Source organism: Triticum aestivum, chromosome 1D (genome assembly GCF_018294505.1).
Source record: "Triticum aestivum cultivar Chinese Spring chromosome 1D, IWGSC CS RefSeq v2.1, whole genome shotgun sequence".
NCBI classification, from domain to species: Eukaryota; Viridiplantae; Streptophyta; class Magnoliopsida; order Poales; family Poaceae; genus Triticum; species Triticum aestivum.
The window spans coordinates 132,113,576-132,141,276 of record NC_057796.1 but is presented as its reverse complement, the minus strand read 5'-3'; positions in this window follow the sequence as shown (position 1 = coordinate 132,141,276).

The window sequence follows — 27,701 nt, the reverse complement described above, 5'->3', positions numbered from 1 at the left end:
CTCAAAGGGATCATAAGATTATTCATGCTAGAAACTTCCGTGTGCAGCCACAAGCTATTATGGGCTCTAGCATAGCTGAGTAGGTTACAGGATCTCTTGAAGAGGTGGACTAGCAGATGTAGGGGAAAGTAGGTGTACCGGTCCATCCAGAGTAAAGAGTGATTGTTTCTGAAAGACTGTGTCTCGGTCATCCGTTTCTCAAACATCATGCAGTGCGAGAATCAAGCGGAGGCGATCGAGTCTTGTGGGGAAAAGTGCACAAACCTCTGCAGAGTGTACAAACTAATCATGATTAGCCGTGTCCCCGGTTATGGACAACTTGAGTATCTAGTACCTGGATTATCATTTGAATCTCATCACCGTGATACTTATAATTAATTTTGTTGGGTTAATGATGATACTTAATTGGGATTGAGTTGGAGGTACCTTCTCAATGTTTCAACCACCATGATAGTTAAATAAAATTTATTCCTTTGAAGTAGGATAAAATTGGCTTTTCGCAAAACTGTAACCATAGAGCTTTCCACCAGCCATATATGCATATAGTATAGCATTATTATTGTTCATTGTTCTCTATGTGTTACATTGCCAGCATATTCTATGTGCTGACCCGTTTTCGGGCTGCAACGTTTCATGTTGCAGACTTTTCAGACGACGAGTAAGGTGCCTTAGGTCGTGGTCTTATACTCAGTGATGCCGCTGGAGTTGATGGACTCACTTATCTTCCAAGTCTTCCGCTGTTATCGTTATTAGATGGCCTTAAGCCATGTTTATCATTCTTAATCTCTTTGGAGATATTCGATGTAATAAGTGTGTGATTGCTACTCTGTTATAAATCCTCCATTTGTACTGTGCGTGTCAGCATTACTGATCCAGGGATGACAGTGGTGCACAGCAGCACAGGCCATTTGAGGTCTGGTCGCTACAAGAGGCGGACGACGAGGAATTTTGCTTCCCACCCGCCACTCACTTCATAGCCACCGTCGACGACCTAACCGACGTACTTGACTATGGCTCCGAAGACATCAAAAGTCTGGACGACGATGCCGACAACGAGCAAGGCCAAGACCCGCCATTCACTGGACGTTGGACGGCCACCTCTTCGTACGACGTGTACATGGCCGATACACCCAAAGGATCTGGCGATGACAAAGAAGAGCCGGATAAGAACAAACCCTCTGAGACGCAGTCCAAGCGCCGGCGCCCCAAACGCCATTCTGAGCCTCGTCGCTCAAAGGATGGCAACACTGGCACTAGAGAAAATAGTACTCTGGGCAATGCCGAAAGCAATGAAGACCCTGTCGGCGCTGCATCCGAATAGGAGGAACATGACAACACGTAAGACAACCTTGATGAATAGGCCATAGAAGATAACTCGGAGGACGATAGTTACCATCCACCCTCCAAAGAGGAGACAAGCCTCGGCAACGAAGACTTCATCGTGCCAGAGGACCCTCTAGAGCAGGAGCGTTTTAAACTTCAGCTCATAGCCACAGCAAGGAGCCTAAAAAAGAAACAGCAGCAGCTTCAAGCTGAACAAGACCTGTTCGTCGATAGATGGACCGACGTCCTGACAGTCGAAGAATACGGCCTCAAGCGCCCAGCCAAGAGCTACCCGAAACGTAGACTGCTACCTCAATTTGATGAGGAGGAGCTGGAACACATATCTCCCTCTTGTAATGCGGAACGACCACCGCGTGGCCGAGACAGGGCGGCCGACCGGCCACCCCGCGGTCGGGATAAAGTGGCAACTCTGGCCGAACAGCAGCCTACCCCACCACCCTGCAAAAATAAAGGCGAAAGAGTTCGGGGTCACACGTATGACCTTCGGCAGACCCTGGACAGTAGAGCAGGACACACAAGATCGATCTACGGATCGCGAGGACGTGCCTCGAGGCACGAAGACGGCTACCTATTCGGACGTGATAAATCTAACCACGCCCGGGCCGAATGCCGCAGATGGACTCCATCAGAGCTACACCGTGATGTGGCCTGGTATAGAGGTGCCGCACACCCTCTTTGCTTCACAGATGAAGTACTGGATCATGAATTCCCCAAGGGGTTTAAGCCCATCAATATCGAATCATACGACGGCACAACCGATCCCGCGGTATGGATCGAGGACTTTATTCTCCATATCCATATGGCTCGAGGAGATGATCTCCACGCCATTAAATACCTCCTGCTAAAGCTCAAAGGGCCAACTTGGTACTGGCTTAACAGCCTGCCTGAAAACTCCATCGGCAGTTGGGAGGACTTGGAAGAAGCTTTCCTTGATAACTTCCAAGGAACTTATGTCCGGCCACCAGACGTCGATGACTTAAGCCACATAGTTCAACAACCCAGAGAATCAGACAGAAAATTCTGGACTAGGTTCCTAACCAAAAAGAACCAGATCGTCGACTGTCCGGATGCCGAAGCCCTAGCGGCCTTTAAGCATAGCATCCGGGACGAATGGCTCGCCCGCCACCTCGGCCAAGAAAAACCGAGGTCCATGGCAGCCCTCACGGCACTTATGACCCGCTTTTGCACGGGAGAAGATAGTTGGCTGGCTCGTAGTACAAGCACGGCCAACGAAACAAGCCCCTCCGAGGCCAAAAATAGCACCGGCAAGCTCCGGCGCAACAGAAACAAACGCCGAAGCAATGGCGATAACACCGATGACATAACAGTTCATGCCGGATTCAGTGGCTCATTGTCCGGCCAGCGAAAGAAGCCCTATAAAAGGAGCAGCGGAAAACCATCCAGCTGGGACCGCATACTCGATCGTCCTTTCCAAATACACGGCTCCCCAGACAAACCGGCCAACCATACTAACAGAGATTGCCGGGTCTTTAAACAAGCCAGCAAGGTAAATAGCAGAAACAAAGAAGGGGAATCACAGAGTGTGGACGATGACGAAGAGCCCCGGCAGTCGAACACCGGGGAGCAAAAGAAATTTCCCCCTCAAGTCAAAACGGTGAACATGATATACGCTCCACATATTCCCAAAAGGGAGTTGTAACACCCCGGATGTAACTTTCCATATTTGTAACTCCAACTCTTGCCATTTTCGGCTATGTGTTATGATATTCCCTCCGTGGTCGGGTTTTTGTTTTGTTTTGCATTTTTTTCATGTCATGCATCTCATATCATGTCATCATGTGCATTGCATTTGCATACGTGTTCGTCTTATGCGTCCGAGCATTTTCCCCGTTGTCCGTTTTGCAATCCGGCACTCCCACGTGCACCGGCGCACCCCTTTTGTTTCTTTTCATGAGCGCGTGTTAAACGTTCTCGGAATGGACCGAGGTTTGTCAAGTGGCCTTGGTATACCACCGTAGACCACCTGTCAAGTTTCGTTCCATTTGGAGGTCGTTTGACGCTCCAACGGTTAACCGGGTAACCAGAAAGTCCTTTTGTGTGTTGCAGCAAAACCACCCTCCAAACAGCTCAAAACCCCTCTAAGTCACCTCCATGCTCTCGGCCGTTCGATCATGATCGTGTGGGCGAAAACCGCACTCCATTTGGAGTCTCCTAGCTCCCTCTACCTATAAAAACACCTCCCCCTCCGAAATTTGGGATCAAACCCTAGTTGAAATCGCCCCGCCGCCACCGGACACGTCCACCGCCGCCGGACGAACAGCGCCGCCGCCCCGAGTCAATGGGCGCCTGCCACGTGGCAGCGCCGCCGCCTGCCGACCGCAAGCCCGCCAGGCCCGGGGCCGGCCCCCGAGCCCGTACGCCGCCACCCGTGCGCGCCTCCGCCTCCTCCCGCGCGGGACCCCGCGCCCGCCGCCGAACGTCGCGGCCTCCGCCGACCATCGCCGTCCGCCTCGATGCCTGTGCGCTGCCTCCCCACGCCCGAGGACGCCGGCAACCGCGCGGCCCCGTGCTCCTCCGCCGCTGTCCCAACTCCGGCGCCTCCCCCGTCCGGTCGCCGCCTCCCTCCCCCGTCTCCTCTCCGCTCCGGACGCCGTGCGCCCCGACTCCGGCGAGCCTCGATCCGGCGAGCGCCAGGTCCAGATCGGGCTAGGTTGACTTCTTCCCCCCCCCCCCGAAATTCTTCCGTCCCGAAGATTTTTACATTATATGCTCCTCTTCATCGCATCATATCTCATCGCATACTACTCCGTTTTGCGTGCATGATATATCGAAATGTTCGTCTCGAGATGCTCTTCACTTTGTTCCATTGTGCCATGTTCATTGGAGTCCATCTTGATGCCCGAATCTCTGGTGCAAGAGTGCTATATGCTGTTAACTTCTGTTACTTATCAGAACTTGGTGTTTTGTTATTTTTGTTGCATTTAATGTGTGCATCTTATGAGTAGGAGTTCTACATGTGTTTTGATCTATGCCATGCTATGTTTACAGAGGTGTATGCCATGTATTTTTGTGATCTTTGTGGTGACTAGAAAAAGCATGCAAACTAGGCTTCGTGATGTTTCTCTTTTCAGGGACAATTTTGCGAAGTCTATGACTGCTGTTATTTTGTTGCTATGTATCCAGGTGTCTACAGAGAGATCCATCCTTCTTTTCGGCATGTTCAGTAAGGATGTTTTGTAGGTATAGTTGTGCCCTATCCATTCATGCCCCTGTTTGCAATTATGAAGTGCCCTAGCATTTCATAATCTTGCACTACTTGTGCTATAAAATATTTCTGGTAGATTGTTAACATGATATTCAATTTTGCCAAGCTTGTTGTAGTTGATCCTTTCATGCAATGTACTTTCTCTTTACATGGTTAGCTTCATACACATGCCGTCTTGCTGTAGGTATGCTTGTTTTGTCATGCATCGCTTTGTGGTGAGTGAATCAAGCTCACCAAGATGCCTTCATAATGCTGTTTCTGCCATGCTCTGTTTTCTGCCAAGTCTGAAACCTGTTAACGAAAGTTGCTATGTTTACATGGGTGCCATCATATCTTATGCTCCTTTTTGTCTCATGGTCAGTAAGGGACTTTTGTTCTATGCATTTATTAGATTCATTCCATGCCTTGTTTTTCTATATTAAGTTCCTGTAGCATGTGTTATGCTTGCTCTGAACATTGCTACCTGATGCTGTTTCAGCCATGTCCAGTAATTTCACCAAGTCTGTGAACCTGTTATCTTTTGCACTTTTGCCATGCTTATTTGAACCTATTATGGCGTGATCTAGCCATAGCTCATTGTTCATCTTTTGCCAAGCATCTCCTGTAGATTGCTACCATATGCTTTGTTTCTATGTTGGGGCGCTGTAGCATAGTTACTTGTTGCATTCTATGTGCTATCGTGCTGTTAATCGTAGAATCGTGTCATTCTTGTTTTGCTTGCCATTTGCAAACCATGCATCCGTTTCCGGTGAGCTTTCTATCGATTTCGACCGAAATCATCTCATCATTCCAGTGGCATCCTTGGTTTGCCAAGTGACTGCCTTGTTCATTCTTTTTCTTCCGGAGCACGCATATGCATCGCATATCATATCTCGCATATCATGCATGTTTTGCATCATGTTGCTTGTGCATTTCCCGTGTTTGATTGTGGTTCCATTGCTTGTGTTCTTGTTGTTGGTAGAGCCGGGAGACGAGTTCGTGAACGAGGAACCTGTTGAGTACTTTTACGAGGATCAAGCTTTCGACAACTCTGAGAACCTTGCAGGCAAGATGACCATACCCTCGAAATCACTTCTATCTTTGCTTTGCTAGTTGTTCGTTCTATTGCCTTGCTGCGCTACCTACGACTTGCTATATCATGCCTCTCATATTGCCATGTCAAGCCTCTAACCATCCTTTCCTAGCAAACCATTGTTTGGCTAAGTTACCGCTTTTGCTCAGCCCTTCTTATAGCGTTCCTAGTTGCAGGTGAAGGTGAAGTTGGTTCCATGTTCGAACATGGATATTTTGGAATAACACAATATCTCTTATTTAAATTAATGCATCTATATATTTGGTAAAGGGTGCAAGGCTCGGCCTTATGCCTGGTGTTTTGTTCCACTCTTGCCGCCCTAGTTTCCGTCATACCGATAATATGTTCCTTGAGTTTGCGTTCCTTACGCGATTGGGTGATTTATGGGACCCCCTTGATAGTTCGCCTTGAATAAAAATCCTCCAGCAAGGCCCAACCTTGGTTTTACCATTTGCCACCTAAGCCTTTTTCCCCCGGGTTTTCTAGAGCCCGAGGGTCATCTTTATTTTAAACCCCCGGGCCAGTGCTCCTCTGAGTATTGGTCCAACCTGTCAGTCGCCGGTGGCCACCAGGGGCAACCCTGGGCTCGCCTATCGGAAGCTTGGACAATCCGGTGTGCCCTGAGAACGAGATATGTGCAGCTCCTATCGGGATTTGTCGGCACATTCGGGCGGCTTTGCTGGTCTTGTTTTACCATTGTCGAAATGTCTTGTAAACCGGGATTCCGAGACTGATCGGGTCTTCCTGGGAGAAGGTTTATCCTTTGTTGACCATGAGAGCTTATAATGGGCTAAGTTGGGACACCCCTGCAGGGTATTATCTTTCGAAAGCCGTGCCCGCGGTTACGAGGCAGATGGGAATTTGTTAATGTCCGGTTGTAGAGAACTTGTCACTTGACTTAATTAAAATACATCAACCGTGTGTGTAGCCGTGATGGTCTCTTCTCGGCGGAGTCCGGGAAGTGAACACGGTTTGAGTTATGCATGAACGTAAGTAGTTTCAGGAGCACTTCTTGATCATTTCTAGCTTCGCGACCGTTGCGTTGCTTCTCTTCTCGCTCTCACTTGCGTATGTTAGCCACCATATATGCTTAGTGCTTGCTGCAGCTCCACCTCATTACACCATCCTTTCCTACAAGCTTAAATAGTCTTGATCTCGCGGGTGTGAGATTGCTGAGTCCTTGTGACTCACAAATTCTACCAAAACAGTTGCAGGTGCCGACGATGCCAGTGAAGATGATGCAACCGAGCTCAAGTGGGAGTTCGACGAGGAACGTGGTCGTTACTATGTTTCTTTTCCTCATGATCAGTAGTGGAGCCCAGTTGGGACGATTGGGGATCTAGCATTTGGGGTTATCTTATTTTCATTTGGATTCGACCGTAGTCGGTCTATGTGTGGATTTTGGATGATGTATGAATTATATTTATGTATTGTGTGAAATGGCGATTGTAAGCCAACTCTCGTTATCCCATTCTTGTTCATTACATGGGATTGTGTGAAGATGACCCTTCTTGCGACAAAACCACGATGCGGTTATGCCTCTAAGTCGTGCCTCGACACGTGGGAGATATAGCCGCATCGTGGGCGTTACAAGTTGGTAATCAGAGCCATCCCCGACTTAGGAGCCCCCTGCTTGATCGAATCGCTGGCGTTGTTGAGTCTAGAACAAAAATGTTTTGAGTCTTAGGATTATATATCGGAGAGTAGGATCCTTTTTACTCCTCAGTCCCTTCGTCGCTCTGGTGAGGCCTCCTGACGTAGAAGTTTTGACTCTTCTCTCCTCAAATTTCACTAAAAAAAATTTAGGATCACGCGGGTATCTTAGAATCGTTCCGATGGTTTTGTGACGAGAACATTGTTCTTGGTGCCTCCTGACATTTAGGGGTTGTGGCAGTGTCCCGGGGAGTTGAGCTCCGAGGTGTTGTCGTCACAATTTTATCGTTGCAGTTCTGGAATACCTGAGTTTCGCCGACATCGAAAATCTCTTTTATGCAGTTGTTGGTGAGATCACCTCGACGCCACCCAGTACTGGGGCGGGAGTTCGGGAGTATTGCCATAACTCGTATAACGGATGCTTTTCGAAGGTTGAGGTACACGATCGAAGGTTTCTTGGTTATGTGTTGACGGATGGATACAGCTGGATCTAGGGATTGCTAGTTTGGGTGATATATTTTGTGTCCCCTGTATCCCCAACACTAGATTGCATAATCAGAAAGTTTCGGGAGTTTATAGGTGGGATTCAAGTAGCTCTTAGCATTTCTTCCCGCAGATATTTGGTTTGTCATTGGGTAATCCTTACCACTTATTTGTTCCACTCATACCTTTTTATTTTATTCATCAATCTCTTATCAAGTGGCTTCTCACCCTAATGGAAGTGTCATGATTTACTATGGAATTCATTCGTTCATCCTCGTTCGAATGTTTATTGTGAAGACTATATGTTGCAATTTCTATCCGTTGATTCAATTTGCCTATCTGTCTATCAAGATGCTAACGGATGTCACCCTCTTCAGGATGGCTCCGCCAACGCGTCAGAATCAGGAACGCAATGAGGGGAGTCAGGCAAACCCTCCGCCACCACCTCCGCCTCCGGAGGCATGGCAAGCTATCATGGCAGCCACCAACGCCAATGCTCAGATGATTTTGCAACTCTTGCAAGAATGCACCCAAGGGCAAGGCAATCAAGGAAATCAAGGCCAAGGCAACAATCAGCCCCACTTCTCTACCCTCCACCAGTTCCTCGCAAATCAGCCCAAGTCTTTCAGCTACTGTGCCGAGGCCACAGATGCCGATCTTTGGCTCGTGGACATCAACAAGCATTTTGAATGTAGCAATGTCAGGCCTGAGGACTTTGTCAAGTTCGCTTCTTTTCAACTCAAGGATCAAGTTGCCGAGTGGTCTCAACAATACAAAGATTCTAGAGGAGGTCGTGTGATTACCTGGGATGATTTCCGCCGAGACTTCAAAGCTCACCACATTCCACAGTGTTGTTGAGAGCAAGCGTGAGGAGTTCCGCAATCTCAAGCAAGGCAGCATGTCCGTGTATCAATACAATACTCAGTTTCGGAAACTCACCCGCTTCGCTAAGCAAGACGTTCCTGATGAAAAGAGCATGATCCAACAATTCAGAGGTGGCCTTAGAGAAGATCTGCAATTGCCTCTCATGCTTTTTGAGCCGACCAAGTATGATGATTTCTACAATATCGCATTGAAGCAAGAGGCTGCTCAGCTCAAGTGTGAGGCTTCTAAGAAGAGAGTCAGGGACGCAGTTCAGTCTTCTGCTTCCTCGCTAGTGGCTGCTAAGCAACAGAAGTTCTGGTTGCCTCCTCCTCCTCCGTTTCGTCAGCCTTTCCAGCAGAAGAACAAAGGTGGCCATGGATCTTCCCACTCATCCAACCCTGGCTATCAGAACAAGTCTCAGAATCAAGCTCCAAAGTCGAATGGTCCTTACCATCGTCCACTCTCAGAGGTGACTTGCAACAAGTGTCAGCAGAAAGGTCACTATGCTAACAAGTGCTTCAATCAAAGGCGCCTTCCGCCTCCTCCTCCTGTGAGATCTTCCAGCAATGCAGTGGTCAAGTATAATCCCAAGTTTGCAAAGGTCAACATGATGAACGCAGCTCAAGTGGAGGAATCTACTGATGTGATAATGGGTAATCTCTCAGTTAATGATTTTCCTGCAAAAGTTCTTTTTGACACTGGTGCATCGCTTAGTTTCATCTGAAGACCATTTGCATCCAAGCATGAATTGCATTTCCAAGAATTGCCTAGAATGTTAGCAGTTGTCTCTCTGGGCAAATGCATGAACGCAAGCTACATGGTTCCGGATGTTTCCATCAAGATGGGAAACTATAAATTTCTGTCTAAACCAATTGTCCTTGGTGACTCGGATATTGATCTAATTCTCGGGATGGACTGGCTTTCTAAGCACAAGCCTCAACTTGATTGTGCTGCCAGGGAAATTCAATTGACACACTATTCTGAGGATGTGATTAACTATGCCGCTCGTGATGAAACCATTCGGTTGTTTTCTCTCAATGAGAAGGGCGAATTGGATGCTATTTCTCAAATTCCAGTCGTTTGTGAGTACCAAGATGTCTTTCTAGAAGAGCTTCCGAGTATGCCTCCTCACCGGCCAGTTGAGTTCGTTATCAATCTTGAGACCGGCACTGAACCCGTTTGCAAGCGTCCATACAAGCTTGGACCCAAGGAGCTGAAGGAATTGAAGAAACAGCTCAATGAACAAGAGCGTCTGGGTTTATCAGACCGAGTTCATCTCCGTGGGGTTGTGGTGTTCTTTTTGTCCAGAAGAAGGATGGCACGGACCGACTTTGTGTCGACTACCGTCCATTGAAAAAGAAGACAATCAAGAACAAGTATCCACTTCCCAACATCAATGAGCTATTCGGGCAACTCAAAGGTGCTAAAGTATTCTCCAAGCTTGACCTTCGTATGGGTTATCTTCAGATTCGCATTCGTGAAGAAGATATTCCCAAGACAGCATTCAGAACAAGCTTTGGTTCTTATGAATATACTGTCATGTCTTTTGGCCTTGTCAATGCTCCTCCAACATTCTCTCGAATGATGAATTTCATCTTCAACCCCTATACCAATGAATTTGTCCTGGTGTATCTCGATGATATCTTGGTCTTCTCCAAGAATAAGAAGGATCATGCCAAACATTTGCGGGTTGTGCTCGACAAGCTCAGAGAGTATCAATTCTATGCGAAGTTTTCCAAATGTGAGTTTTGGCTTGATGAATTCTTTACCTTGGTCATATCATCTCAGCCAAGGGCATCGCTGTTAATCCCGAGAAGGTGTCCGGAATTGTGAATTGGGATCCTCCTCAGAATGTCAAGCAGCTCCGCAGTTTTCTTGGTCTTGCAAGCTATTGCCGAAGATTCGTTGAGAATTTCTCTAAGATTGCAAAGCCTCTTTCCAACCTCCTCCAGAAGCATGTGAAGTATGTCTGGACGCCTGAGTGTGATGTTGCTTTCAACACTCTCAAAGAGAAACTTGTCACAGCTCCTTTCTTAACACCTCCTGACGGATCCAAGCCATTTGAAGTTTTCTGTGATGCTTCTCTTCAAGGTCTCGGTGCTGTGTTAATGCAAGAGAAGAAAGTTGTGTCCTATACCTCTCGTCAGTTGAATCCCAACGAAAAGAACAACCCCACTCACGATCTTGATTTGGCGGCAGTTGTCCATGCATTAATCACATGGAGACATCTCTTGTTGGGAAGAAAAGTGGACATATTCACCGATCACAAGAGTCTCAAGTACATCTTCACTCAGCCCAACCTCAACCTCCGACAGACTCGATGGGTTGAAATGATTCAAGAGTACAACCCGAGTATTGAATATACTCCAGGCAAAGCCAATGTAATTGCAGATGCTTTGAGCAGGAAGGCTTATTGCAACAGCCTAATTCTCAAGCCATTCCAACCGGATCTTTGTGAAGCTTTCCGCAAGCTGAATCTCCAAGTTGTTCCACAAGGCTTTCTTGCCAACCTAATAGTCTCTCCTACTTTGGAAGATCAAATTCGTGAGGCACAACTTCTTGATGCCATGGTGAAGAAGGTGAAACGTGGTATCGACAAGGGTTTTTCCAAATACAGGTGCTATCGCATTGATGACAGAGACACTTTATTCTTCGAGGACCGGATTGTGGTTCCTAAAGGTGATCTAAGGAAAGTCATTATGAACGAGGCGCACAATTCTCTTTACAGAGGTGTATGCCATGTATTTTTGTGATCTTTGTGGTGACTAGCACAAGCATGCAAACTAGGTTTCGTGATGTTTCTGTTTTCAGGGACTTAGAATTTTGCTAAGTCTGTGACTGCTGTTATTTTGTTGCTATGTATCTAGGTGTCTACAGAGAGATCCATCCTTCTTTTAGGCATGTTCAGTAAGGATGTTTTGTAGATATAGTTGTGCTCTATCCATTCATGCACCTGTTTGCAATTATGGAGTGACTAGCATGTCTTAATATTGCTCTAATTTTGCTATAAAATATTTCTGGCAGATTGTTAACATGATATTCAATTTTGCCAAGCTTGTTGTAGTTGATCCTTTCATGTAATGTACCTGCTCTTGCCATGGTTAGCTTCATAAACATGCCTTCTTGCTGTAGGTATGCTTGTTTTGTCATGCATTGCTTCGTGATGAGTGAATCGAGCTCACCAGGATGCCTTCATAATGCTGTTTCTGCCATGCTCTGTTTTCTGGTAAGTCTGAAACCTGTTAACGAAACTTGCTATGTTTACATGGGTGCCATCATATCTTGTGGTCCTTTTTGGCTCATGGTCATTAAGGGACTTTGCATTTAGTAGATTCATGTCATGCCTTGTTCTATGCATTTAGTAGATTCATGTCATGCCTTGTTTTGCTATGTTAAGTTCCTGTACCATATATTTTGCTTGCTCTAAACATTGCTACCTGATGCTGTTTCAGCCATGTCCAGTAATTTCACTAAGTCTGTGAACCTGTTATCTTTTGCACTTTTGCCATGCTTGTTTGAACCTGTTATGGTATTATCTAGCCGTAGCTCACTGTTCATCTTTTGTCAATCATCTCCTGTAGATTGCTGCCATATGCTTCGTTGCTATGTTGTGGCGCTGTAGCATAGTTACTTGTTGCATTCTAAGTGCTATCATGCTGTTAATCGCAGAATCGTGTCATTCTTGTTTTGCTTGCCATCTGCAAACCGTGCATCCGTTTCCGGTGATCTTTATATCGATTTCGACCGAAATCATCTCATCTTTCCAGTGGCGTCCTTGGTTTGCCAAGTTACTGCCTTGTTCATTCTTTTTCTTCCAGAGCACGCATATGCATCGCATATCATATCTCGCATATCATGCATGTTTTGCATCATGTTGCTTGTGCATTTCCCGTGTTTGATTGTGGTTCCATTGCTTGTGTTCTTGTTGTGGGTAGAGCCGGGAGACGAGTTCGTGAACGAGGAACCTGTTGAGTACGCTTACGAGGATCAAGCCTTCGACAACTCTGAGAACCTTGCAGGCAAGATGACCATACCCTCGAAATCACTTCTATCTTTGTTGTGCTAGTTGTTCGTTCTATTGCCTTGCTGCGCTACCTACCACTTGCTATATCATGCCTCCCATATTGCAATGTCAAGCCTCTAACCATCCTTTCCTAGCAAACCGTTGTTTGTCTAAGTTACCGCTTTTGCTCAGCCCTTCTTATAGCGTTGCTAGTTGCAGGTGAAGGTGAAGTTGGTTCCATGTTGGAACATGGATATTTTGGAATAACACAATATCTCTTATTTAAAATAATGCATCTATATATTTGGTAAAGGGTGCAAGGCTCGGCCTTATGCCTGGTGTTTTGTTCCACTCTTGCCGCCCTAGTTTCCGTCATACCGATAATATGTTCCTTGAGTTTGCGTTCCTTACGCGGTTGGGTGATTTATGGGACCCCCTTGATAGTTCGCCTTGAATAAAAATCCTCCAGCAAGCCCAACCTTGGTTTTACCATTTGCCACCTAAGCCTTTTTCCCCCGGGTTTTCTAGAGCCCGAGGGTCATCTTTATTTTAAACCGCCGGGCCAGTGCTCCTCTGAGTATTGGTCCAACCTGTCAGTCGCCGGTGGCCACCAGGGGCAACCCTGGGCTCGCCTATCGGAAGCTTGGACAATCCGGTGTGCCCTGAGAACGAGATATGTGCAGCTCCTATCGGGATTTGTCGGCACATTCGGGCAGCTTTGCTGGTCTTGTTTTACCATTGTCGAAATGTCTTGTAAACCGGGATTCCGAGACTGATCGGGTCTTCCTGGGAGAAGGTTTATCCTTCGTTGACTGTGAGAGCTTATAATGGGCTAAGTTGGGACACCCCTGCAGGGTATTATCTTTCGAAAGCCGTGGCCGCGGTTATGAGGCAGATGGGAATTTGTTAATGTCCGATTGTAGAGAACCTGTCACTTGACTTAATTAAAATACATCAACCGTGTGTGTAGCCGTGATGGTCTCTTCTCGGCGGAGTCCGGGAAGTGAACACGGTTTGAGTTATGCATGAACGTAAGTAGTTTCAGGATCACTTCTTGATCATTTCTAGCTTCGCGACCGTTGCGTTGCTTCTCTTCTCGCTCTCACTTGCGTATGTTAGCCACCATATATGCTTAGTGCTTGCTGCAGCTCCACCTCATTACACAATCCTTTCCTACAAGCTTAAATAGTCTTGATCTCGCGGGTCTGAGATTGCTGAGTCCTCGCGACTCACAGATTCTACCAAAACAGTTGCAGGTGCCGATGATGCCAGTGCAGATGATGCAACCGAGCTCAAGTGGGAGTTCGACGAGGAACGTCGTCGTTACTATGTTTCTTTTCCTGATGATTAGTAGTGGAGCCCAGTTGGGACGATCGGGAATCTAGCATTTGGAGTTATCTTATTTTCATTGGATTCGACCGTTCACGAGTCCTAATGGATTCCACCTGGCTCGAGTCCTAATGGATGGCGGTAGCAGCCTCAACCTGCTCTATCAGGATACAGTACGTAAAATGAGCATTGACCCCTCACGAGTCAAGCCCATGAAGACTACCTTTAAAGGAGTCATACCAGGCGTAGAGGCCCGTTGTACGGGCTCAATAATGCTGGAGGTAGTATTCGGTTCCCCGGATAACTTCCGAAGCGAGGAACTAATCTTCGATATCGTCCCATTTTGCAGTGGCTATCACGCGCTGCTCGTACGAACCGCATTCGCTAGATACAATGCGGTGCCACATTATGCTTATCTCAAGCTCAAGATGCCCGTCCACGTGGCGTCATTACAGTAAATGGAAACACGGAACGCTCCCTCCGTACAGAGGAGCGCACCGCCACCCTAGCAGCAGAAGTATAGAGTGGCCTTCTCAAGCAACACCATAATCCGGTTGCCGAGCCCCTAGACATCATTAAGAGGGTCCGGACTACACTGCAGCAGGACAGCTCGGCTCGTCACGAGCCAAACTAGCAAATTCGGCCTCCGTGCCAGCCCAGACGAGGCAATGGTATTAATACCGCGCGCATATAAGCTACGCACTCATGGGTACTGACGGAGGCACAACTCGCTCGCAATTCATAGTACGGCTTGATAGACCCTGAGATTCGCATGCTTCTGCTTTTTCTTTGTACAGGTCTCCTTCTCTTTTCAAGGGCTATATGGACGACCTGCGTGCATAACACACCAAGGAGGCAAGGAGCTCTGGCGTACAAGGGAACCCCCAGGTGGTTTCTAATAAACGATTACCATACTTGTTTTACATACCCGCATGCAGCTCGCCCTTGGTTACGGCATTTCCAATAGCCTTACTTGCTTATCGCATTACTTGTACAAAGTACGCCTTGACGTACTGATTACATCACAACGGTGAATAAATGATGGTGTCAGCCCATTACTTCATTTTTTCTATTTCCTCACCTCAGTATCTATTACTCATTGCACACGTACACCATGGTACGTACTAATACGCCAGGGGCTTAATTACACCCCGCATCACGGCAATAAAAGTCCGAACACTTTTACAGTATAGTTCGGCACCCCGAACTTATAGCATTATATGCATCGGCTCCGAATCATGTCTTTGGTTAATAGTTGGGTTGCCCGGCTCCTGTGCTTACTACCTTACGTTCCGCTATATCGGCTAGGGTAGTAAAGGGAGAACTACTGCGATTGTGTCCTGATTCTTCCGGACGAGCACCTCAGTAGAGAAAGCCGAAAACTGACTGTCAGGGTGCGGCGAGAGCCGGTCAGCTGTTCGAGAGGTTCCAAATCGTTAGAGATTTTTCCCGTTTCTTGTGAAGAATCGGTTTCTCCAATTAGGCATGTATAGCGCCCCTAATTCGGCCTTCCGAACACCAGGGGCTTCGCCAACTTTATCAATTGTCAAACTCCTATATCTAAGTGGGGGCGGTAAAGGCCGCATAGTCTGATTGCGTTGTTCGTTGCGCTAAACACCTCCTTTAAGGACCAGAATGTGGAGTAAAGAGTGTTTAGATTTATCCCGAACACCCCCGTACTATCTACGTGGGGGCAGAAGCCGACGACTGGTCATCCCTCTGATTTAATAAACGGCCGCACAGGAGGTAAAATTTAAAATCATAAACATTATACTTCATAACATCTTTGTTCCATATTACAGGGCAAGATAATACACTTGTTCTTATGGGAATATAATATCCTTCGAACATTGCTCCGCCGCAAGGCGGGACCCCTCCAGGACACCATCAAAATAATGCTCGGGTCGACGATGCTCCTTGCCCTCCGGCGGTCCCTCGGTCATCAGCTTCTTGGCATCCAACTTCGCCCAATGCATCTTGATGCGGGCAAAGGCCATACGCGCACCTTCAATACAGACCGACCGCTTCACGGCTGCGAGCCGTGGACAGGCACTCACAAGCCGCTACACAAGTCCGAAGTAGCTGCTAGGTATAGGATCGGCAGGCCACAGCCGGACTATAAAGTCCTTCATGGCTAACTCTGCCAACCTGTGCAGCTCGACCAACTGCTTTAGCTGGTCACTGAAGGGCCCGGATGTTCGGATCCCAGATATTGGGACTAGAACAGCTTCTCCGTAGACATCCCTTCCTCGGCTCTATAATGCCCGGCCGCATCCGCCACACTATGCGGCAGACCTGTAAATGCCCCTGGAAAACCAAAATTCAGGATATGTACAAGGGACGTTGCTTCTACATGCTTGCTCTGCATGGTGAAGAACTTACCCGCCGCAATCTTCTTGGCCATCTCGATTTCCTGGAGGACGCTTTGGGCTTCAGCTCGTGCATCCTGAGCGCTCTGGCGAGCCTTCAACAATTTGAACTCTTGCGCCTTACAATCGCGCTCCAGGGCCTCAAATCTTTCTATCGCGCCCTGGAGCTGTTGCTGCGCCTCGCCAACCCGGGCCTCGTGCTTCTCACATGAGATGCGCTCTTTGGCCGCTTTGTCCTCGGTCTCGGCTAGCGCCTTCTTCAGGGTTGCCACCTCGGCCGTGGCCCCTAATAAAGTTTATGACACTTTAGCCCAGTCGGACTATTCATTTCTTTTCGAAATGTACCCACAGGTTACTGCATACCTTGGCTATCCTCCAACTGCTTCTTCACGCGGCCGAGCTCCTCCTCGGCCCGCTCCAATTTCTGCTTCAGTCTGGAGACCTCTACAGCATAAGCAGTGGAAGCCTGCAGCGATACCTGCTTATTCACATAGACAACTCATGTTAGACTCCTGCGATTTTTTGATCCTCTGTTCGGCTTTTCTTCCCGAACACCAAACAGAGTATCAGGGGCTATTGTCTACACTGTGATATTTTTCCTATAATCACATTACTTACCTCAAAGCCCGTTAAAAGGCTAGTGCAGGCTTCGGTCAGTCCGCTTTTAACGTACTAAGCCTTCTCTATTACCGTGTCTATAAGGAAACGATGTTCATCCACGATAGAGGCGCCTCGTAGCGCCTCCAGCAGATTATCCGGTGCCTCTGGTTGGACAGAGGTCACCGGTGGAACAGGCACACCCCCTCCTGGTGGGGAATGCCGTTCGCTGGACCCCAGAGCCATATAGATTTCCGGAATGGTATCCGGTTGAGGGCCGAAGGGAACTCGGGCCCCATCACCAGTTCCCATGGGGGCTTTTTCCCCCATGTGTCCGGCGTCTGAGGAGTCATCCTGGGGCGTCACCCCGATTATCTCCGGAACCTCCCCTGGCCTGGGAAAGTCTTTTTGGACACTGCCTCGTCATCACCCTTGGGTGAGATGGAATGAGCAGGTGGCGGAGACATGCTAGCCATCTCCTCCGTGTCCAGCGAATCCTCTGTCGAGGATCGCGGAGAGCCATCGTGCGCCGTACTGCAAGGTCAAAGTTTACAATATGTCAATATTACAAACCGAAAAAGCCAAACGTTTGTGAATTCTGGTACTTATGAAGCGACCCGAGGCTTGGTCCAGCGAGGTCGTTCCGGACTGCTGTCAACATCCCACGCGGAGTTATGCGCGAGGGAGCCTTTAAACCTCTTAGGAGCTTTCGCCTCCGGGCTTGTGGGGGCGGCTCTCTTCTTCCTCCCCGCTTCAGGTGGGGAGTCGTTTTCTTCTTCCTCGTCATCGCCGTCGTCAGTGGACGAAGAGGAAGTCTCGCTTCCGGACGTCTCGTCCGGAGTGCTTCTTCGGCGAAGGCCCTTCTTGGCCCCTTGGGCCGCCTTCCTAGCCGTCTTCTCCGGCACCACATAAGGTGCAGGGAATAGCATCTTCTCCAATAATGGAAATTCTTGGTCCTCGGGCAGCGGAGCCGGACAGTTAATCTCCTCGGCCAACTTAATCCAGGCCTGAAAATAGGGGAAGGAAGCTTAAATTTCCTCTCAAAATATGCTAGTAGGGGATACTCCTTGAAAACATTAAAGGAACTGACCGGGTTGGGCTGGCGCTTTAGGCTAAGCCCGCGGTCTTCGGTCGTAGGTGGTGGCGTCTCGCCGGCCTTGAAGAGCACCTTCCAGATTTCTTCGCGCGTCGTGCCGAAGAGCTCAAGTAGCGTTTGGTGCTTGGCTGGCTCGAACTCCCACGAATTACAAGTTTGGCGTTGGCACGGAAGGACCCGACGAACAAGCATGACCTGGACCACGTTGACGAGCTTGATTTTCCTTTCTATCATGTTCTAGATGCACGTCTGGAGCCCAGTCAGCTCGTCCGAGGGACCCCAGGTTAGGCCCCCTCTTGCCAGGAGGTGAGCCGCATCAGGATTCCGGATCGTAATTCGGGGGCCGCCAACCAGTCAGCATCGCGCGGCTCAGTAATGTAGAACCACCCTGATTGCCACCCCTTCACCATCTCCGCAAACGAACCTTCGGGCCAGGTGACGTTGGGCATCTTGCCCACCATAGCGCCTCCGCACTCTGCTTCTTGACCGCGCACTACTTTCGGCCTCACATTGAAGGTCTTCAGCCACAGGCCGAAGTGAGGCGTGATGTGGAGAAAAGCCTCACAAATGACGATAAACGCTGAAATGTTGAGGATGATGTTGGGGGCTAGGTCATGAAAATCCAGCCCATAGTAAAACATCAACCCGCGGACGAATGGGTGAAGAGGGAACCCAAGCCCGCGGACGAAATGTGTAAGAAACACAACCCTCTCATGGGGCTCGGGAGTGGGGACGATCTGTCCCTTGGCCGGGAGTCGATGAGCGATCTCTTTGGCCAGATATCCGGCTTCTCGGAGCTCCTTGATATCCTTCTTCTTGACAGAAGAGGCCATCCACTTACCTCCAGCTCCGGATCCGGACATCTTCGAAGTACTTTCCCGAACGAGGGAAAAGCTAAAGCTTGGGCGCTGGAGCTCAAGGACGGAAGGGCTGAGGAAGAGAAAGGGCGTGGGTGAAAGAAGGGAATCCTTACCCCCTTTATAGAGGCCGCGAATGTCAAGCGCCTTCCCACTCACCTTAAACTCGCTTGTTCCCAATGGCTGTGCAAATGGCGCGGTTGGGTTACCCACGCCCGCATTGATGAGGATCCCGCAATAAGCGGACACGATCTCTGCTTCAACAGGACGTCCCAAATAGCAGCCGCGTCTCGAAACGTGGGGTGGCAGATGAAAAACGGTTCGAGATTATAACCGGACAGACATGGCGTCATGTTATAAAAAACTGTCAGCAGATTAGACTCGTGCAAATATTATATTCTCTCTGCGGTTGTGTGTGGAATGCGTTACAGGTCCGGATACAATCATCACATCCGAAGACTATCCTGGAGTTCGGAAGAAGCGGAACCCGCCTTTTTATGCCGAAGTCAATCTGCGCGCCGGACTCCTCGTCATTGAAGCAAGGTTCAGGGGCTACTGAGGGAGTCCTCGACTAAGGGGTCCTCGGGCGTCCGGCCTATTATCCATCGGGCCAGACTGATGGGCTATGAAGACATGAAGGCCGAAGACTATACCCGTGTCCGTATTGGACTCTACTTGGCGTGGAAGGCAAGCTAGGCGACCGATTATGAAGATTTCCTCCTATGTAGACGACCCCATGTAACCCTAGATCTCTCCGGTGCCTATATAAACCGGAGAGCATAGTCCAGATAGAGATATACTCATTACCATATACTCATAGGCTAGACTTCTAGGGTTTAGCCATTACGATCTCGTGGTAGATTAACTCTTGTAACACTCATATTCATCAAGCTCAATCAAGCAGGAAGTAGGGTATTACCTCCATAGAGAGGGCCCGAACCTGGGTAAACATTGTGTCCCCCGTCTCCTGTTACCATCGATCCTAGACGCACAGTTCGGGACCCCCTACCCGAGATCCGCCGGTTTTCACACCGACACTTGCCTTTCCCCCTCATGCTAGCCAAATACTTTGCACCAAGTAGTGATACTACTTGTGCTTCCAAATATCCTTGAACCCGGTTTTTCCATGAGAGTCCACAATATCTACCTATGGATTGAGTAAGATCCTTCAAGTAAGTTATCATTGTTGCATGCAATAAAAATTGCTCTTTAAATATGTATGATTTATTAGTGTGGAGAAAATAAGCTTTATACGATCTTGTGATTTGGAAGCAATAAAAGAGACGGGCTGCATAATAAAGGTGCATATCATACATCCAACCATAAAAGCACATGACAACCTCTGCTTCCTTCTGTGAAGGGCCTATCTTTTACTTTTGTTTTATACCTTATGCAAGAGTCATGGTGATCTTCACCTTTTCCTTTTTATATTTTATCCTTTGGCAAGCACATTGTGTTGGAAAGATCCAGATATATATATATATATATATATATATATATATATATATATATCCAATTGGATGTAAGTTAGCATGAACTATTATTGTTGACATTACCCTTGAGGTAAAAGGTTGGGAGGCAACACTATAAGCCCCTATCTTTCTCTGTGTCCGATTAAAACTCCATAACCATAAGTATTGCGTGACTGTTAGCAATTGTGAAAGACTAAATGATAGTTGAGTATGTGGACTTGCTGAAAAGCTCTTATATTGACTCTTTCCTATGTTATGATAAATTGCAATTGCTTCAATGACCGAGATCATAGTTTGTCAGTTCTCAATGAAGTTTCTGATTCATACTTGACATTGTGAATAGATTGTTACTTTAGCATAAGAAATCATATGACAATATATGTATATGTTGATGTTATAAGAATAATCATGATGCCCTCATGCACGTATTTTATTTTATCGACACCTCTATCTCTAAACATGTGGACATATTTTTCGTTATCAGCTTCCGCTTGAGGACAAGCGAGGTCTAGGCTTGGGGGAGTTGATACATCCATTTTGCATCATGCTTTTATATCGATATTTATTACATTATGGGTTGTTATTACACATTATGTCACAATACTTATGCCTATTCTCTCTTATTTTGCAAGGTTTACATGAATACGGAGAATGCCGGCAGCTGGAATTCTGGACTGGAAAAGGAGCAAATATTAGAGGCCTATTCTGCACAACTCCAAAAGTCCTGAAACTTCGCGGAGGAACGTTTTGGAATATATAAAAAATACTGGCGAAAGAATTAACCAGAGGGGGCCCACACCCTGGCCACGAGGATGGGGGCGCGCCCTACCCCCTGGGCGCGCCCCTTGTCTCATGGGCCCCCTGGCAGGCCTCCGGTACCCATCTTCTGCTATATGAAGTTTTTCGTCCAAGAAAAAATAAGGACGAAGCTTTTGGGACGAAACACCGCCGCCACGAGGCGGAACCTAGCGAAACCAATCTAGAGCTCCGGCGGAGCTGTTCTGCCGGGGAAACATCCCTCTGGGAGGGGGAAATCATCACCATCGCCATCACCATCGATCCTCTCTTAGGGAGGGGCTCAATCTCCACCAACATCTTCACCAGCACCATCTCCTCTCAAACCCTAGTTCATCTCTTGTATCCAATCTTTGTCTAAAAACCTCAGATTGGTACCTATGGGTTGCTAGTAGTGTTGATTACTCCTTGTAGTTTATGCTAGTTGGTTTATTTGGTGGAAGATCATATGTTCAGATCCTTTATGCATATTAATACCCCTCTGATTATGAACATGAATATGATTTGTGAGTAGTTACGTTTTGTCGGTGTATAAAAGTAGGGGCTCTTCTTTTGACCCCTTTACTTGTGCACGGGCAGTCAGAGCCGCGCGCCACGGCCACACTTAGCAGGGCAGAGGAGGGAAGCCGGAGAGAAGCCGAAGCCCAAGACAAACAAGACAACGCCAACACCAAGAACCCAAAGGGCAGAGGGGCGAAGCAGGTTCCCCCCGCAAGAGCCTTGCCGGGGCAGCCTCAGCAGCCCCGGCAAGAGCCTTGCCGGGGCAGCTCCCCCAACACCAGCGGAGCGAGCCACCCTTGAGCTCAGGGGTTCCAGACGCCTTCAACAGCTACGTTGGAACCAGGGCTAGGGAGGCACCTCCGTGGTGGCATGCAGATCTTTGTCAAGATCATGAATACATGAGATCAGATGAGAACCTGAAGACGATGACCCTCGGTGGGATCCTAGTCGAGGAAATCCACACTTGCCGGGGACGACCACAACACCATGGCAAGACCCTTGCTGGGTCCCCCGGCAAGGCCCCTGCTAAAGACACCAGCGGGGCCGCAACCAGGCCCGCGTCTGCTAAGATGCCACCGCCGTCCCCAAGCAGGTGCTAGCTCAACCAACTGGGCAGGCACCTGCGTGGCGACGGGCGGCCTCTACACCGACTCAGCAAGCACCTGCGTGCTGGCATGCAGATCTTCGTGAAGACCCTACCACCATGCCACCTCAGCAGCCTGCCTGCCTACATGGCACCGCACACATCGCTGGCCTGGGCGCGTGTCGAAGTGAGGTGAGGCGGCGACGGACGGGACGGGCCTCGTTCCCGTCCCCGATAAAGCTAATGGACACCTAAGTAGCGCATTTAATGCGCTTTGTCCCGTAATGCCGGGCGATAAGCTCACGCACTGTACACCTTTCCACCTCCTGTGTGCCACTGTGGCAACCCCTTTTGCCTATAAAAGGAGGCCTGAGGCGACTAGGAGAGGGATTCGGCTCTTTTGGGCAAGTTACGCCCCATAGCTAGCTCAAGTACACAAGAACACCCAATACATCCACCAAAGCAGGACTATGGTATTACGCATCTTCGCGGCCCGAACCTGGGTAAACTATCTGTGTGCTTCCTGTCAGACCTGCTCTTCTCACAACCTCGCGCCCGCCAACCGTAGAAGGGATTCCAGTGATCCCATAGGTGTCGTTTCCCACCGACATCTCTGGCGCGCCAGGTAGGCGGTGCGCAGATGTGGAAATCTGGTCTGATCGGAGTAGCGGCTCCATCGTGGCCGTCGTCCCAAGGAGGGAGACGACCAAGCCTGACGGCGTTGTCTGCAGACGGGGTGGGCGCCCGTACGACGACAGAAAAGCTAAGTCATGCCGAACTTTAAACATTCCTTTTTATATAAGGTTATTCCCCTCGGAGATCTCGTTCTTTGTATGGAAAACCTGCACACAATGGGGCCATTCCGCTATTGGTAACGCCCTTACTCTGTTTCGAGTCCGCTCAACAGCTTAAGCGGCCGCGTTGAGAACGGTGTGGTATCCTTCCGCACTTCTGACTCGAGTCAAGCTCGACAGTTTGGGCGGCCGAGTTGAGAGTGGTAAGGTGGTTTGCCTGGCAGCAAGCACACCCGGCAGGCTATCGAGGATCCGTCCTCGAGGCGCCGCACCTTGGGTTATGCACCGGCAAGCCTACCCGATTAACATAGGGTGGACATACAGAGAGAGAGATTGAACAGGAAAATAACATGCACTGATTTAAAAGTACTGCAGAGTTATATTACATCAATTGTTGCTGTGGTTCTAACTAAAGATAGAAATTGTATTGGTCATGAACCTGCAGCGATGATAAGAAACGGGGTGCCTAGTCCCGGCGGTGGCCCTCTACCCTCTGGATTCCATCGATGCCGCTGATGACGGGCTCGATATGCTCCCTGAGCGACGCGAGGTCCACATCCTCCGGCAAGCTCTCCAGCGCAGCATCGAAGTCGAGGTTGGGATTCCAGTATGCCACCTGGGTGAGAACCTTGGTCATGGCACCCCGGCAAAACCTCCGGGCCTCATTGGCCAGGAAAGTCGCCCTGGTGGAGCGGAAATGCTCCAGGGCTCCAAGAACACCCTCGAAGAACAGGGTCAGCCTGGCATTGGGAGTCGTGCTGCGATCCGGAGCATACCTCACATTTGGCATCCCCATGGTGGCCAGCTATGTGGTGATCCTGCTGGCGACGTCTTCGAGGCGGCCGATCCAGCGATTCTCACCATCCACAAAATTCTTGTGGTTGGCGGCTTCGTTCTTCCGCTACTGCTTCTCGGCCTCCAGATCCTTGGCCAGGGCCTCCTCTCGGGCCTTGGCCTCCAACAGCATCCCCTCGAGACCCTCCAGCTTCAGCTTGAGGTCTTTGATGGAGTTATTGGCCTCAGAAAGCTCCCCGGCCCTGCTGACGGCCGCGCCCTGCGCCTCCGTCAGGGCGCCGTTGAGCGTGTCCTTCTCCTTAGACAGCTTCAGGGCCTGGCCCTTCAGCTCGTCCCGCTCCACCTCCAGATCCTTCACCCTGTCGGCGTAAACCAGAGCCTGGGCATCGAGTGCCTCTTTGTGCCTTTGCTCCAGCTCCTGGGTCTGCTGCACGACGAGCTTCTCCACCTCCTCATCCTTGCCGCAGAGCGTTGTGGCAACCTTCTCCTCACGCGCGGCAAGGTCCTCTTCCTGGGAGTTCAGCGCGGCCTGGTGCTGGGTTCGAGCGGCCTCGGCTGCGGCGGCCAAGTTCTCCGCCGTCTCCTGGGCCTTCTCGATGTCGGACAGCTTCATGGTGAGCTCCACCTGGCGCTTGGCCAGCTCGCCCTGGGCGGTCTTTAGCTCCTCGCAAGCCTGGCGGAACCAAGTTTGCGCCTCGGCGACGCGTCCCTTGAGGTCTGCCTCCGCCTTGTCGACTGTTGCCATCCCGGACTTGGTCTTGTCCAGGCGAGCGCGGTGGAGCGCTTGGACCTTCCGGAAGCTAGCGCACATGGCCTGGAGAAGCCGCTCCTCCTGAGAACCGCCGCCACCGGCGCTCGGCTCGTCAACAACCTCGAGCCCGGCGGCGGCAAGCACCTCTTTGTCGAACACCTCTCCCTCGATGAGTGCCCTGGAGCTCGATGACCCTGGGAGGTGGACGAAAAGGTCGTCACTCACCCTCAAATACCTGCCGGAGCCGGAGGCAGCGGAGGAGGAAGGCTGGTCATCAACCGCCCCCTCCTCGGCAGCGGCCTTGCCGGCCTCCCCGGCAGGCCCCTTGCCGGCCTCCTCGGCAGTAGCCTTGCTGGGCTCCCCGGCAGGCCCCTTGGCGGCGTCCTCAGCAGCGCCTTTGGTGGCCTCCTCGGCGGCGATCTTCTCGCCCTCTGCCTCGGCAGCCTTGGCGATATCCTTGATGACGGTGTCTATGTCCTCCTGGTCCGCCGATGGACAATCTGGATACCGGGAAGGGGATGAGGCGAAGCCAAAACCAAGAGTCAGAAAGGGCGGTAAAAGAACAGGGACGGAAGGCGAGTGACTTACCCGTGCCGGGCTGGGAAGCAGAGGTCCCCTCCCCGCCAGCATTTGGCCCCGAGGCGAAGCCATCAGCGCCCGAGTTTGCCTCGTCCTCCTCCGTGTGCATGGGCTCGGTGCTCGGGGCGGCGTGGTCAATGGGGGCGACATGTTGGGGGCGGCCCCCAGTGGCTCCTCCTACTGCTGTCCCCCTCCTGCAAGCACGGCAAGGTCAGTGCCAAGGGATCATACCCCCAACGCACGTCGACGAGGGGTGAGTGATGAACTTATGCTGGGGGCTTTGCCGGGGGCTGCTGTCCGGGCTGCTCAACAACGCCAGCGGTGTGCCGGAAGTACCTGCCGGGGGCTGGCCGCTCGCCGAAGCCCTGGCCCTCTTCACCCTCTGGGCCAGTGTCTCCGCATCCCTACAAAGAAGAAGAACAGATCAAGAAAAGCGGCAGGGATTGAGGAGACGGAGATGACAAAAAGGAGCAAGATGCTTACTCATCCTCCACCTCCTTTTCTACCGCCTTCCTATTCCTCCTTGGGCTGAGGGACCCGAAGTCGAAGAAGACCTCCGCGTCGACATCTGCCGGAGGAGGGGAAGCCAATGGGGTCCGAGGGCGCTTGGACGAAGAAGAGGCAGTTGCCTTCTTCGTCGCCACCACGGCTTTCACCACTTTCCTCGCTGCAGCGGCCCTTGTCTGGCGCGCGGCCCTTCCTGGGCCTGTCGCGGTTGCACGGCCCTGCCGGGCCGAACCGGCTCGCCGGAGGTGGCCCACTGCAAGACTCGCCCTCTCCCTAGAGCTGGAGGGTCACCAGCCCCAGCCTCCTCCGACGACGACTCGTCGACCACATCCTCGATGAGGGGATCCCCGGTGCCGGTGCTGCTGGCCTCCCCAGCGGACTCCGCCCATTGGGCAAGCTCCTTCTCCTCCCCGGCCGCCGCGGCCTTATCCTCCACGCCGCCGGCACTGCTGGCCTCCTTAGCGAGCTCTGCTTCTACCGCCTTGGCGGCGATGTAGTCCAGCTCCGCCTAGGTGGTGTCCTGGACGAGCCGCGGCTCGGCGGTGACATACTTCCCCAAGGTGTCGAAAAACTCCTGCACCTGGTCCTCCAGCGGCTCGGCCCAATTTGGGACGAGGCCGTGCGCGTTGAATTCCGGCATCATGGTGATGATGTCGCTCCGACGTGAATTGTTGCACAGCGGGACCACCCCCACCGGCAACTTGAACAATGGCCCCTTGGCGACCTTGACGGCCTTCGCGGCGGCCTTCACGGCCTTGCCGGACAGCTCAACATCGCCGTCGCGGTTCACGTCGAGCTGGAAGAGCCGCTGGCAGAAGTGGGCGTGCCCCATCACCGTGAAGTTGTGGTCCAAGCCGGGTCAGAGCCTCATGATGTCGGCGGCGTTCGTAAAGAGCCAGGCCGGCCTCCCCTTGTTGTGCAGCGGAGCGATTCAGCGGCGGATGAAATCCGCCCCGATCATCTCAAGGGTGACCCCGGCCTTGGTGAGACAAGGATCCTGGTGGTGGCGACCGTGAGCTTCTTGTCATCGACATCGACATCGCTCCAGTTGTTTCTGCGGACCGGCGGTGCCTGGCGAACCTTGCAGAATGCTGGTGGGTCCTTCTCCTCTATCCAGCACCACCGGCCTCGCCACTCCTCCCACCTCTCCTTCTAGGCGCCGTCTGGATATGTCTCTTTCTCCTGGGTCCTAGGGATCCAGGCGATGCAACTGGAAATGGCGCCCCCCTTTTGGATGCGAGGGAAGAAATAGTGGCGGAAGAGCGCCGTGTTGGGATGCACCCCAGTGAAACCCTCGCAGAGGTGCGCAAAAAGAGCCATGCACGCCACGGCATTTGGAGTAAAATCCAGAAGGTGGAAGCCATAGGTGTGCATGATGTCGCTGAAGAAATCAGAGAAGGGGGCAGAGGCCGCAAGAAAAGTAGTCAACGAAGAACGGGTACCGATTCGGGCCGGCTTCGGCGAAGGCGGCGGGGATAATGTGCGTGGCCGGATGCCCCGTCGTCTCGCTTCCCGTCTTGCACCCCCACAGGTGCTTGAAGTAGTCCCGGAGTTCGACCGCGTCGACTGTCAACGGGAAGTAGGCGTGCTACGTCCGCCGCACCGCCGACCCGCTCTCCGGCGGCTCCTTCTCCCCGGCGTCCTTGGCCACTCCCTTGCCTCTGCTGGTCCTGGGTGCCATGACGGCTGCGGGAAGTGAGGAGTGGAGGATAGCGAAGGCGCGGCGGCGGCGAGCGAAGGCAAGAGCTTGAGAAGGAGGAAGAAGGGGACGGCGGTTCCGAGATTGGGGAAAGCACGAAGGGTAAATGAGCAGTGTGCCCGCTGTTATTCCTTTTTACGGGGAAGGCGCGGGCCGCCTCTTTTCCCATTAACTGCAATGTGACGCATGTGTGCGGGAACTGCCCCATGCATCGCCCCCACGTCACGCACGATCCTCCATGTCGCGCGTTCAACGCGGGTCGTGGGAAAGTGCAGCGGACGAAACAGTTACCGCGGTAAAAATCCGCCCCACCTACCCGCGCACCGTTCTGG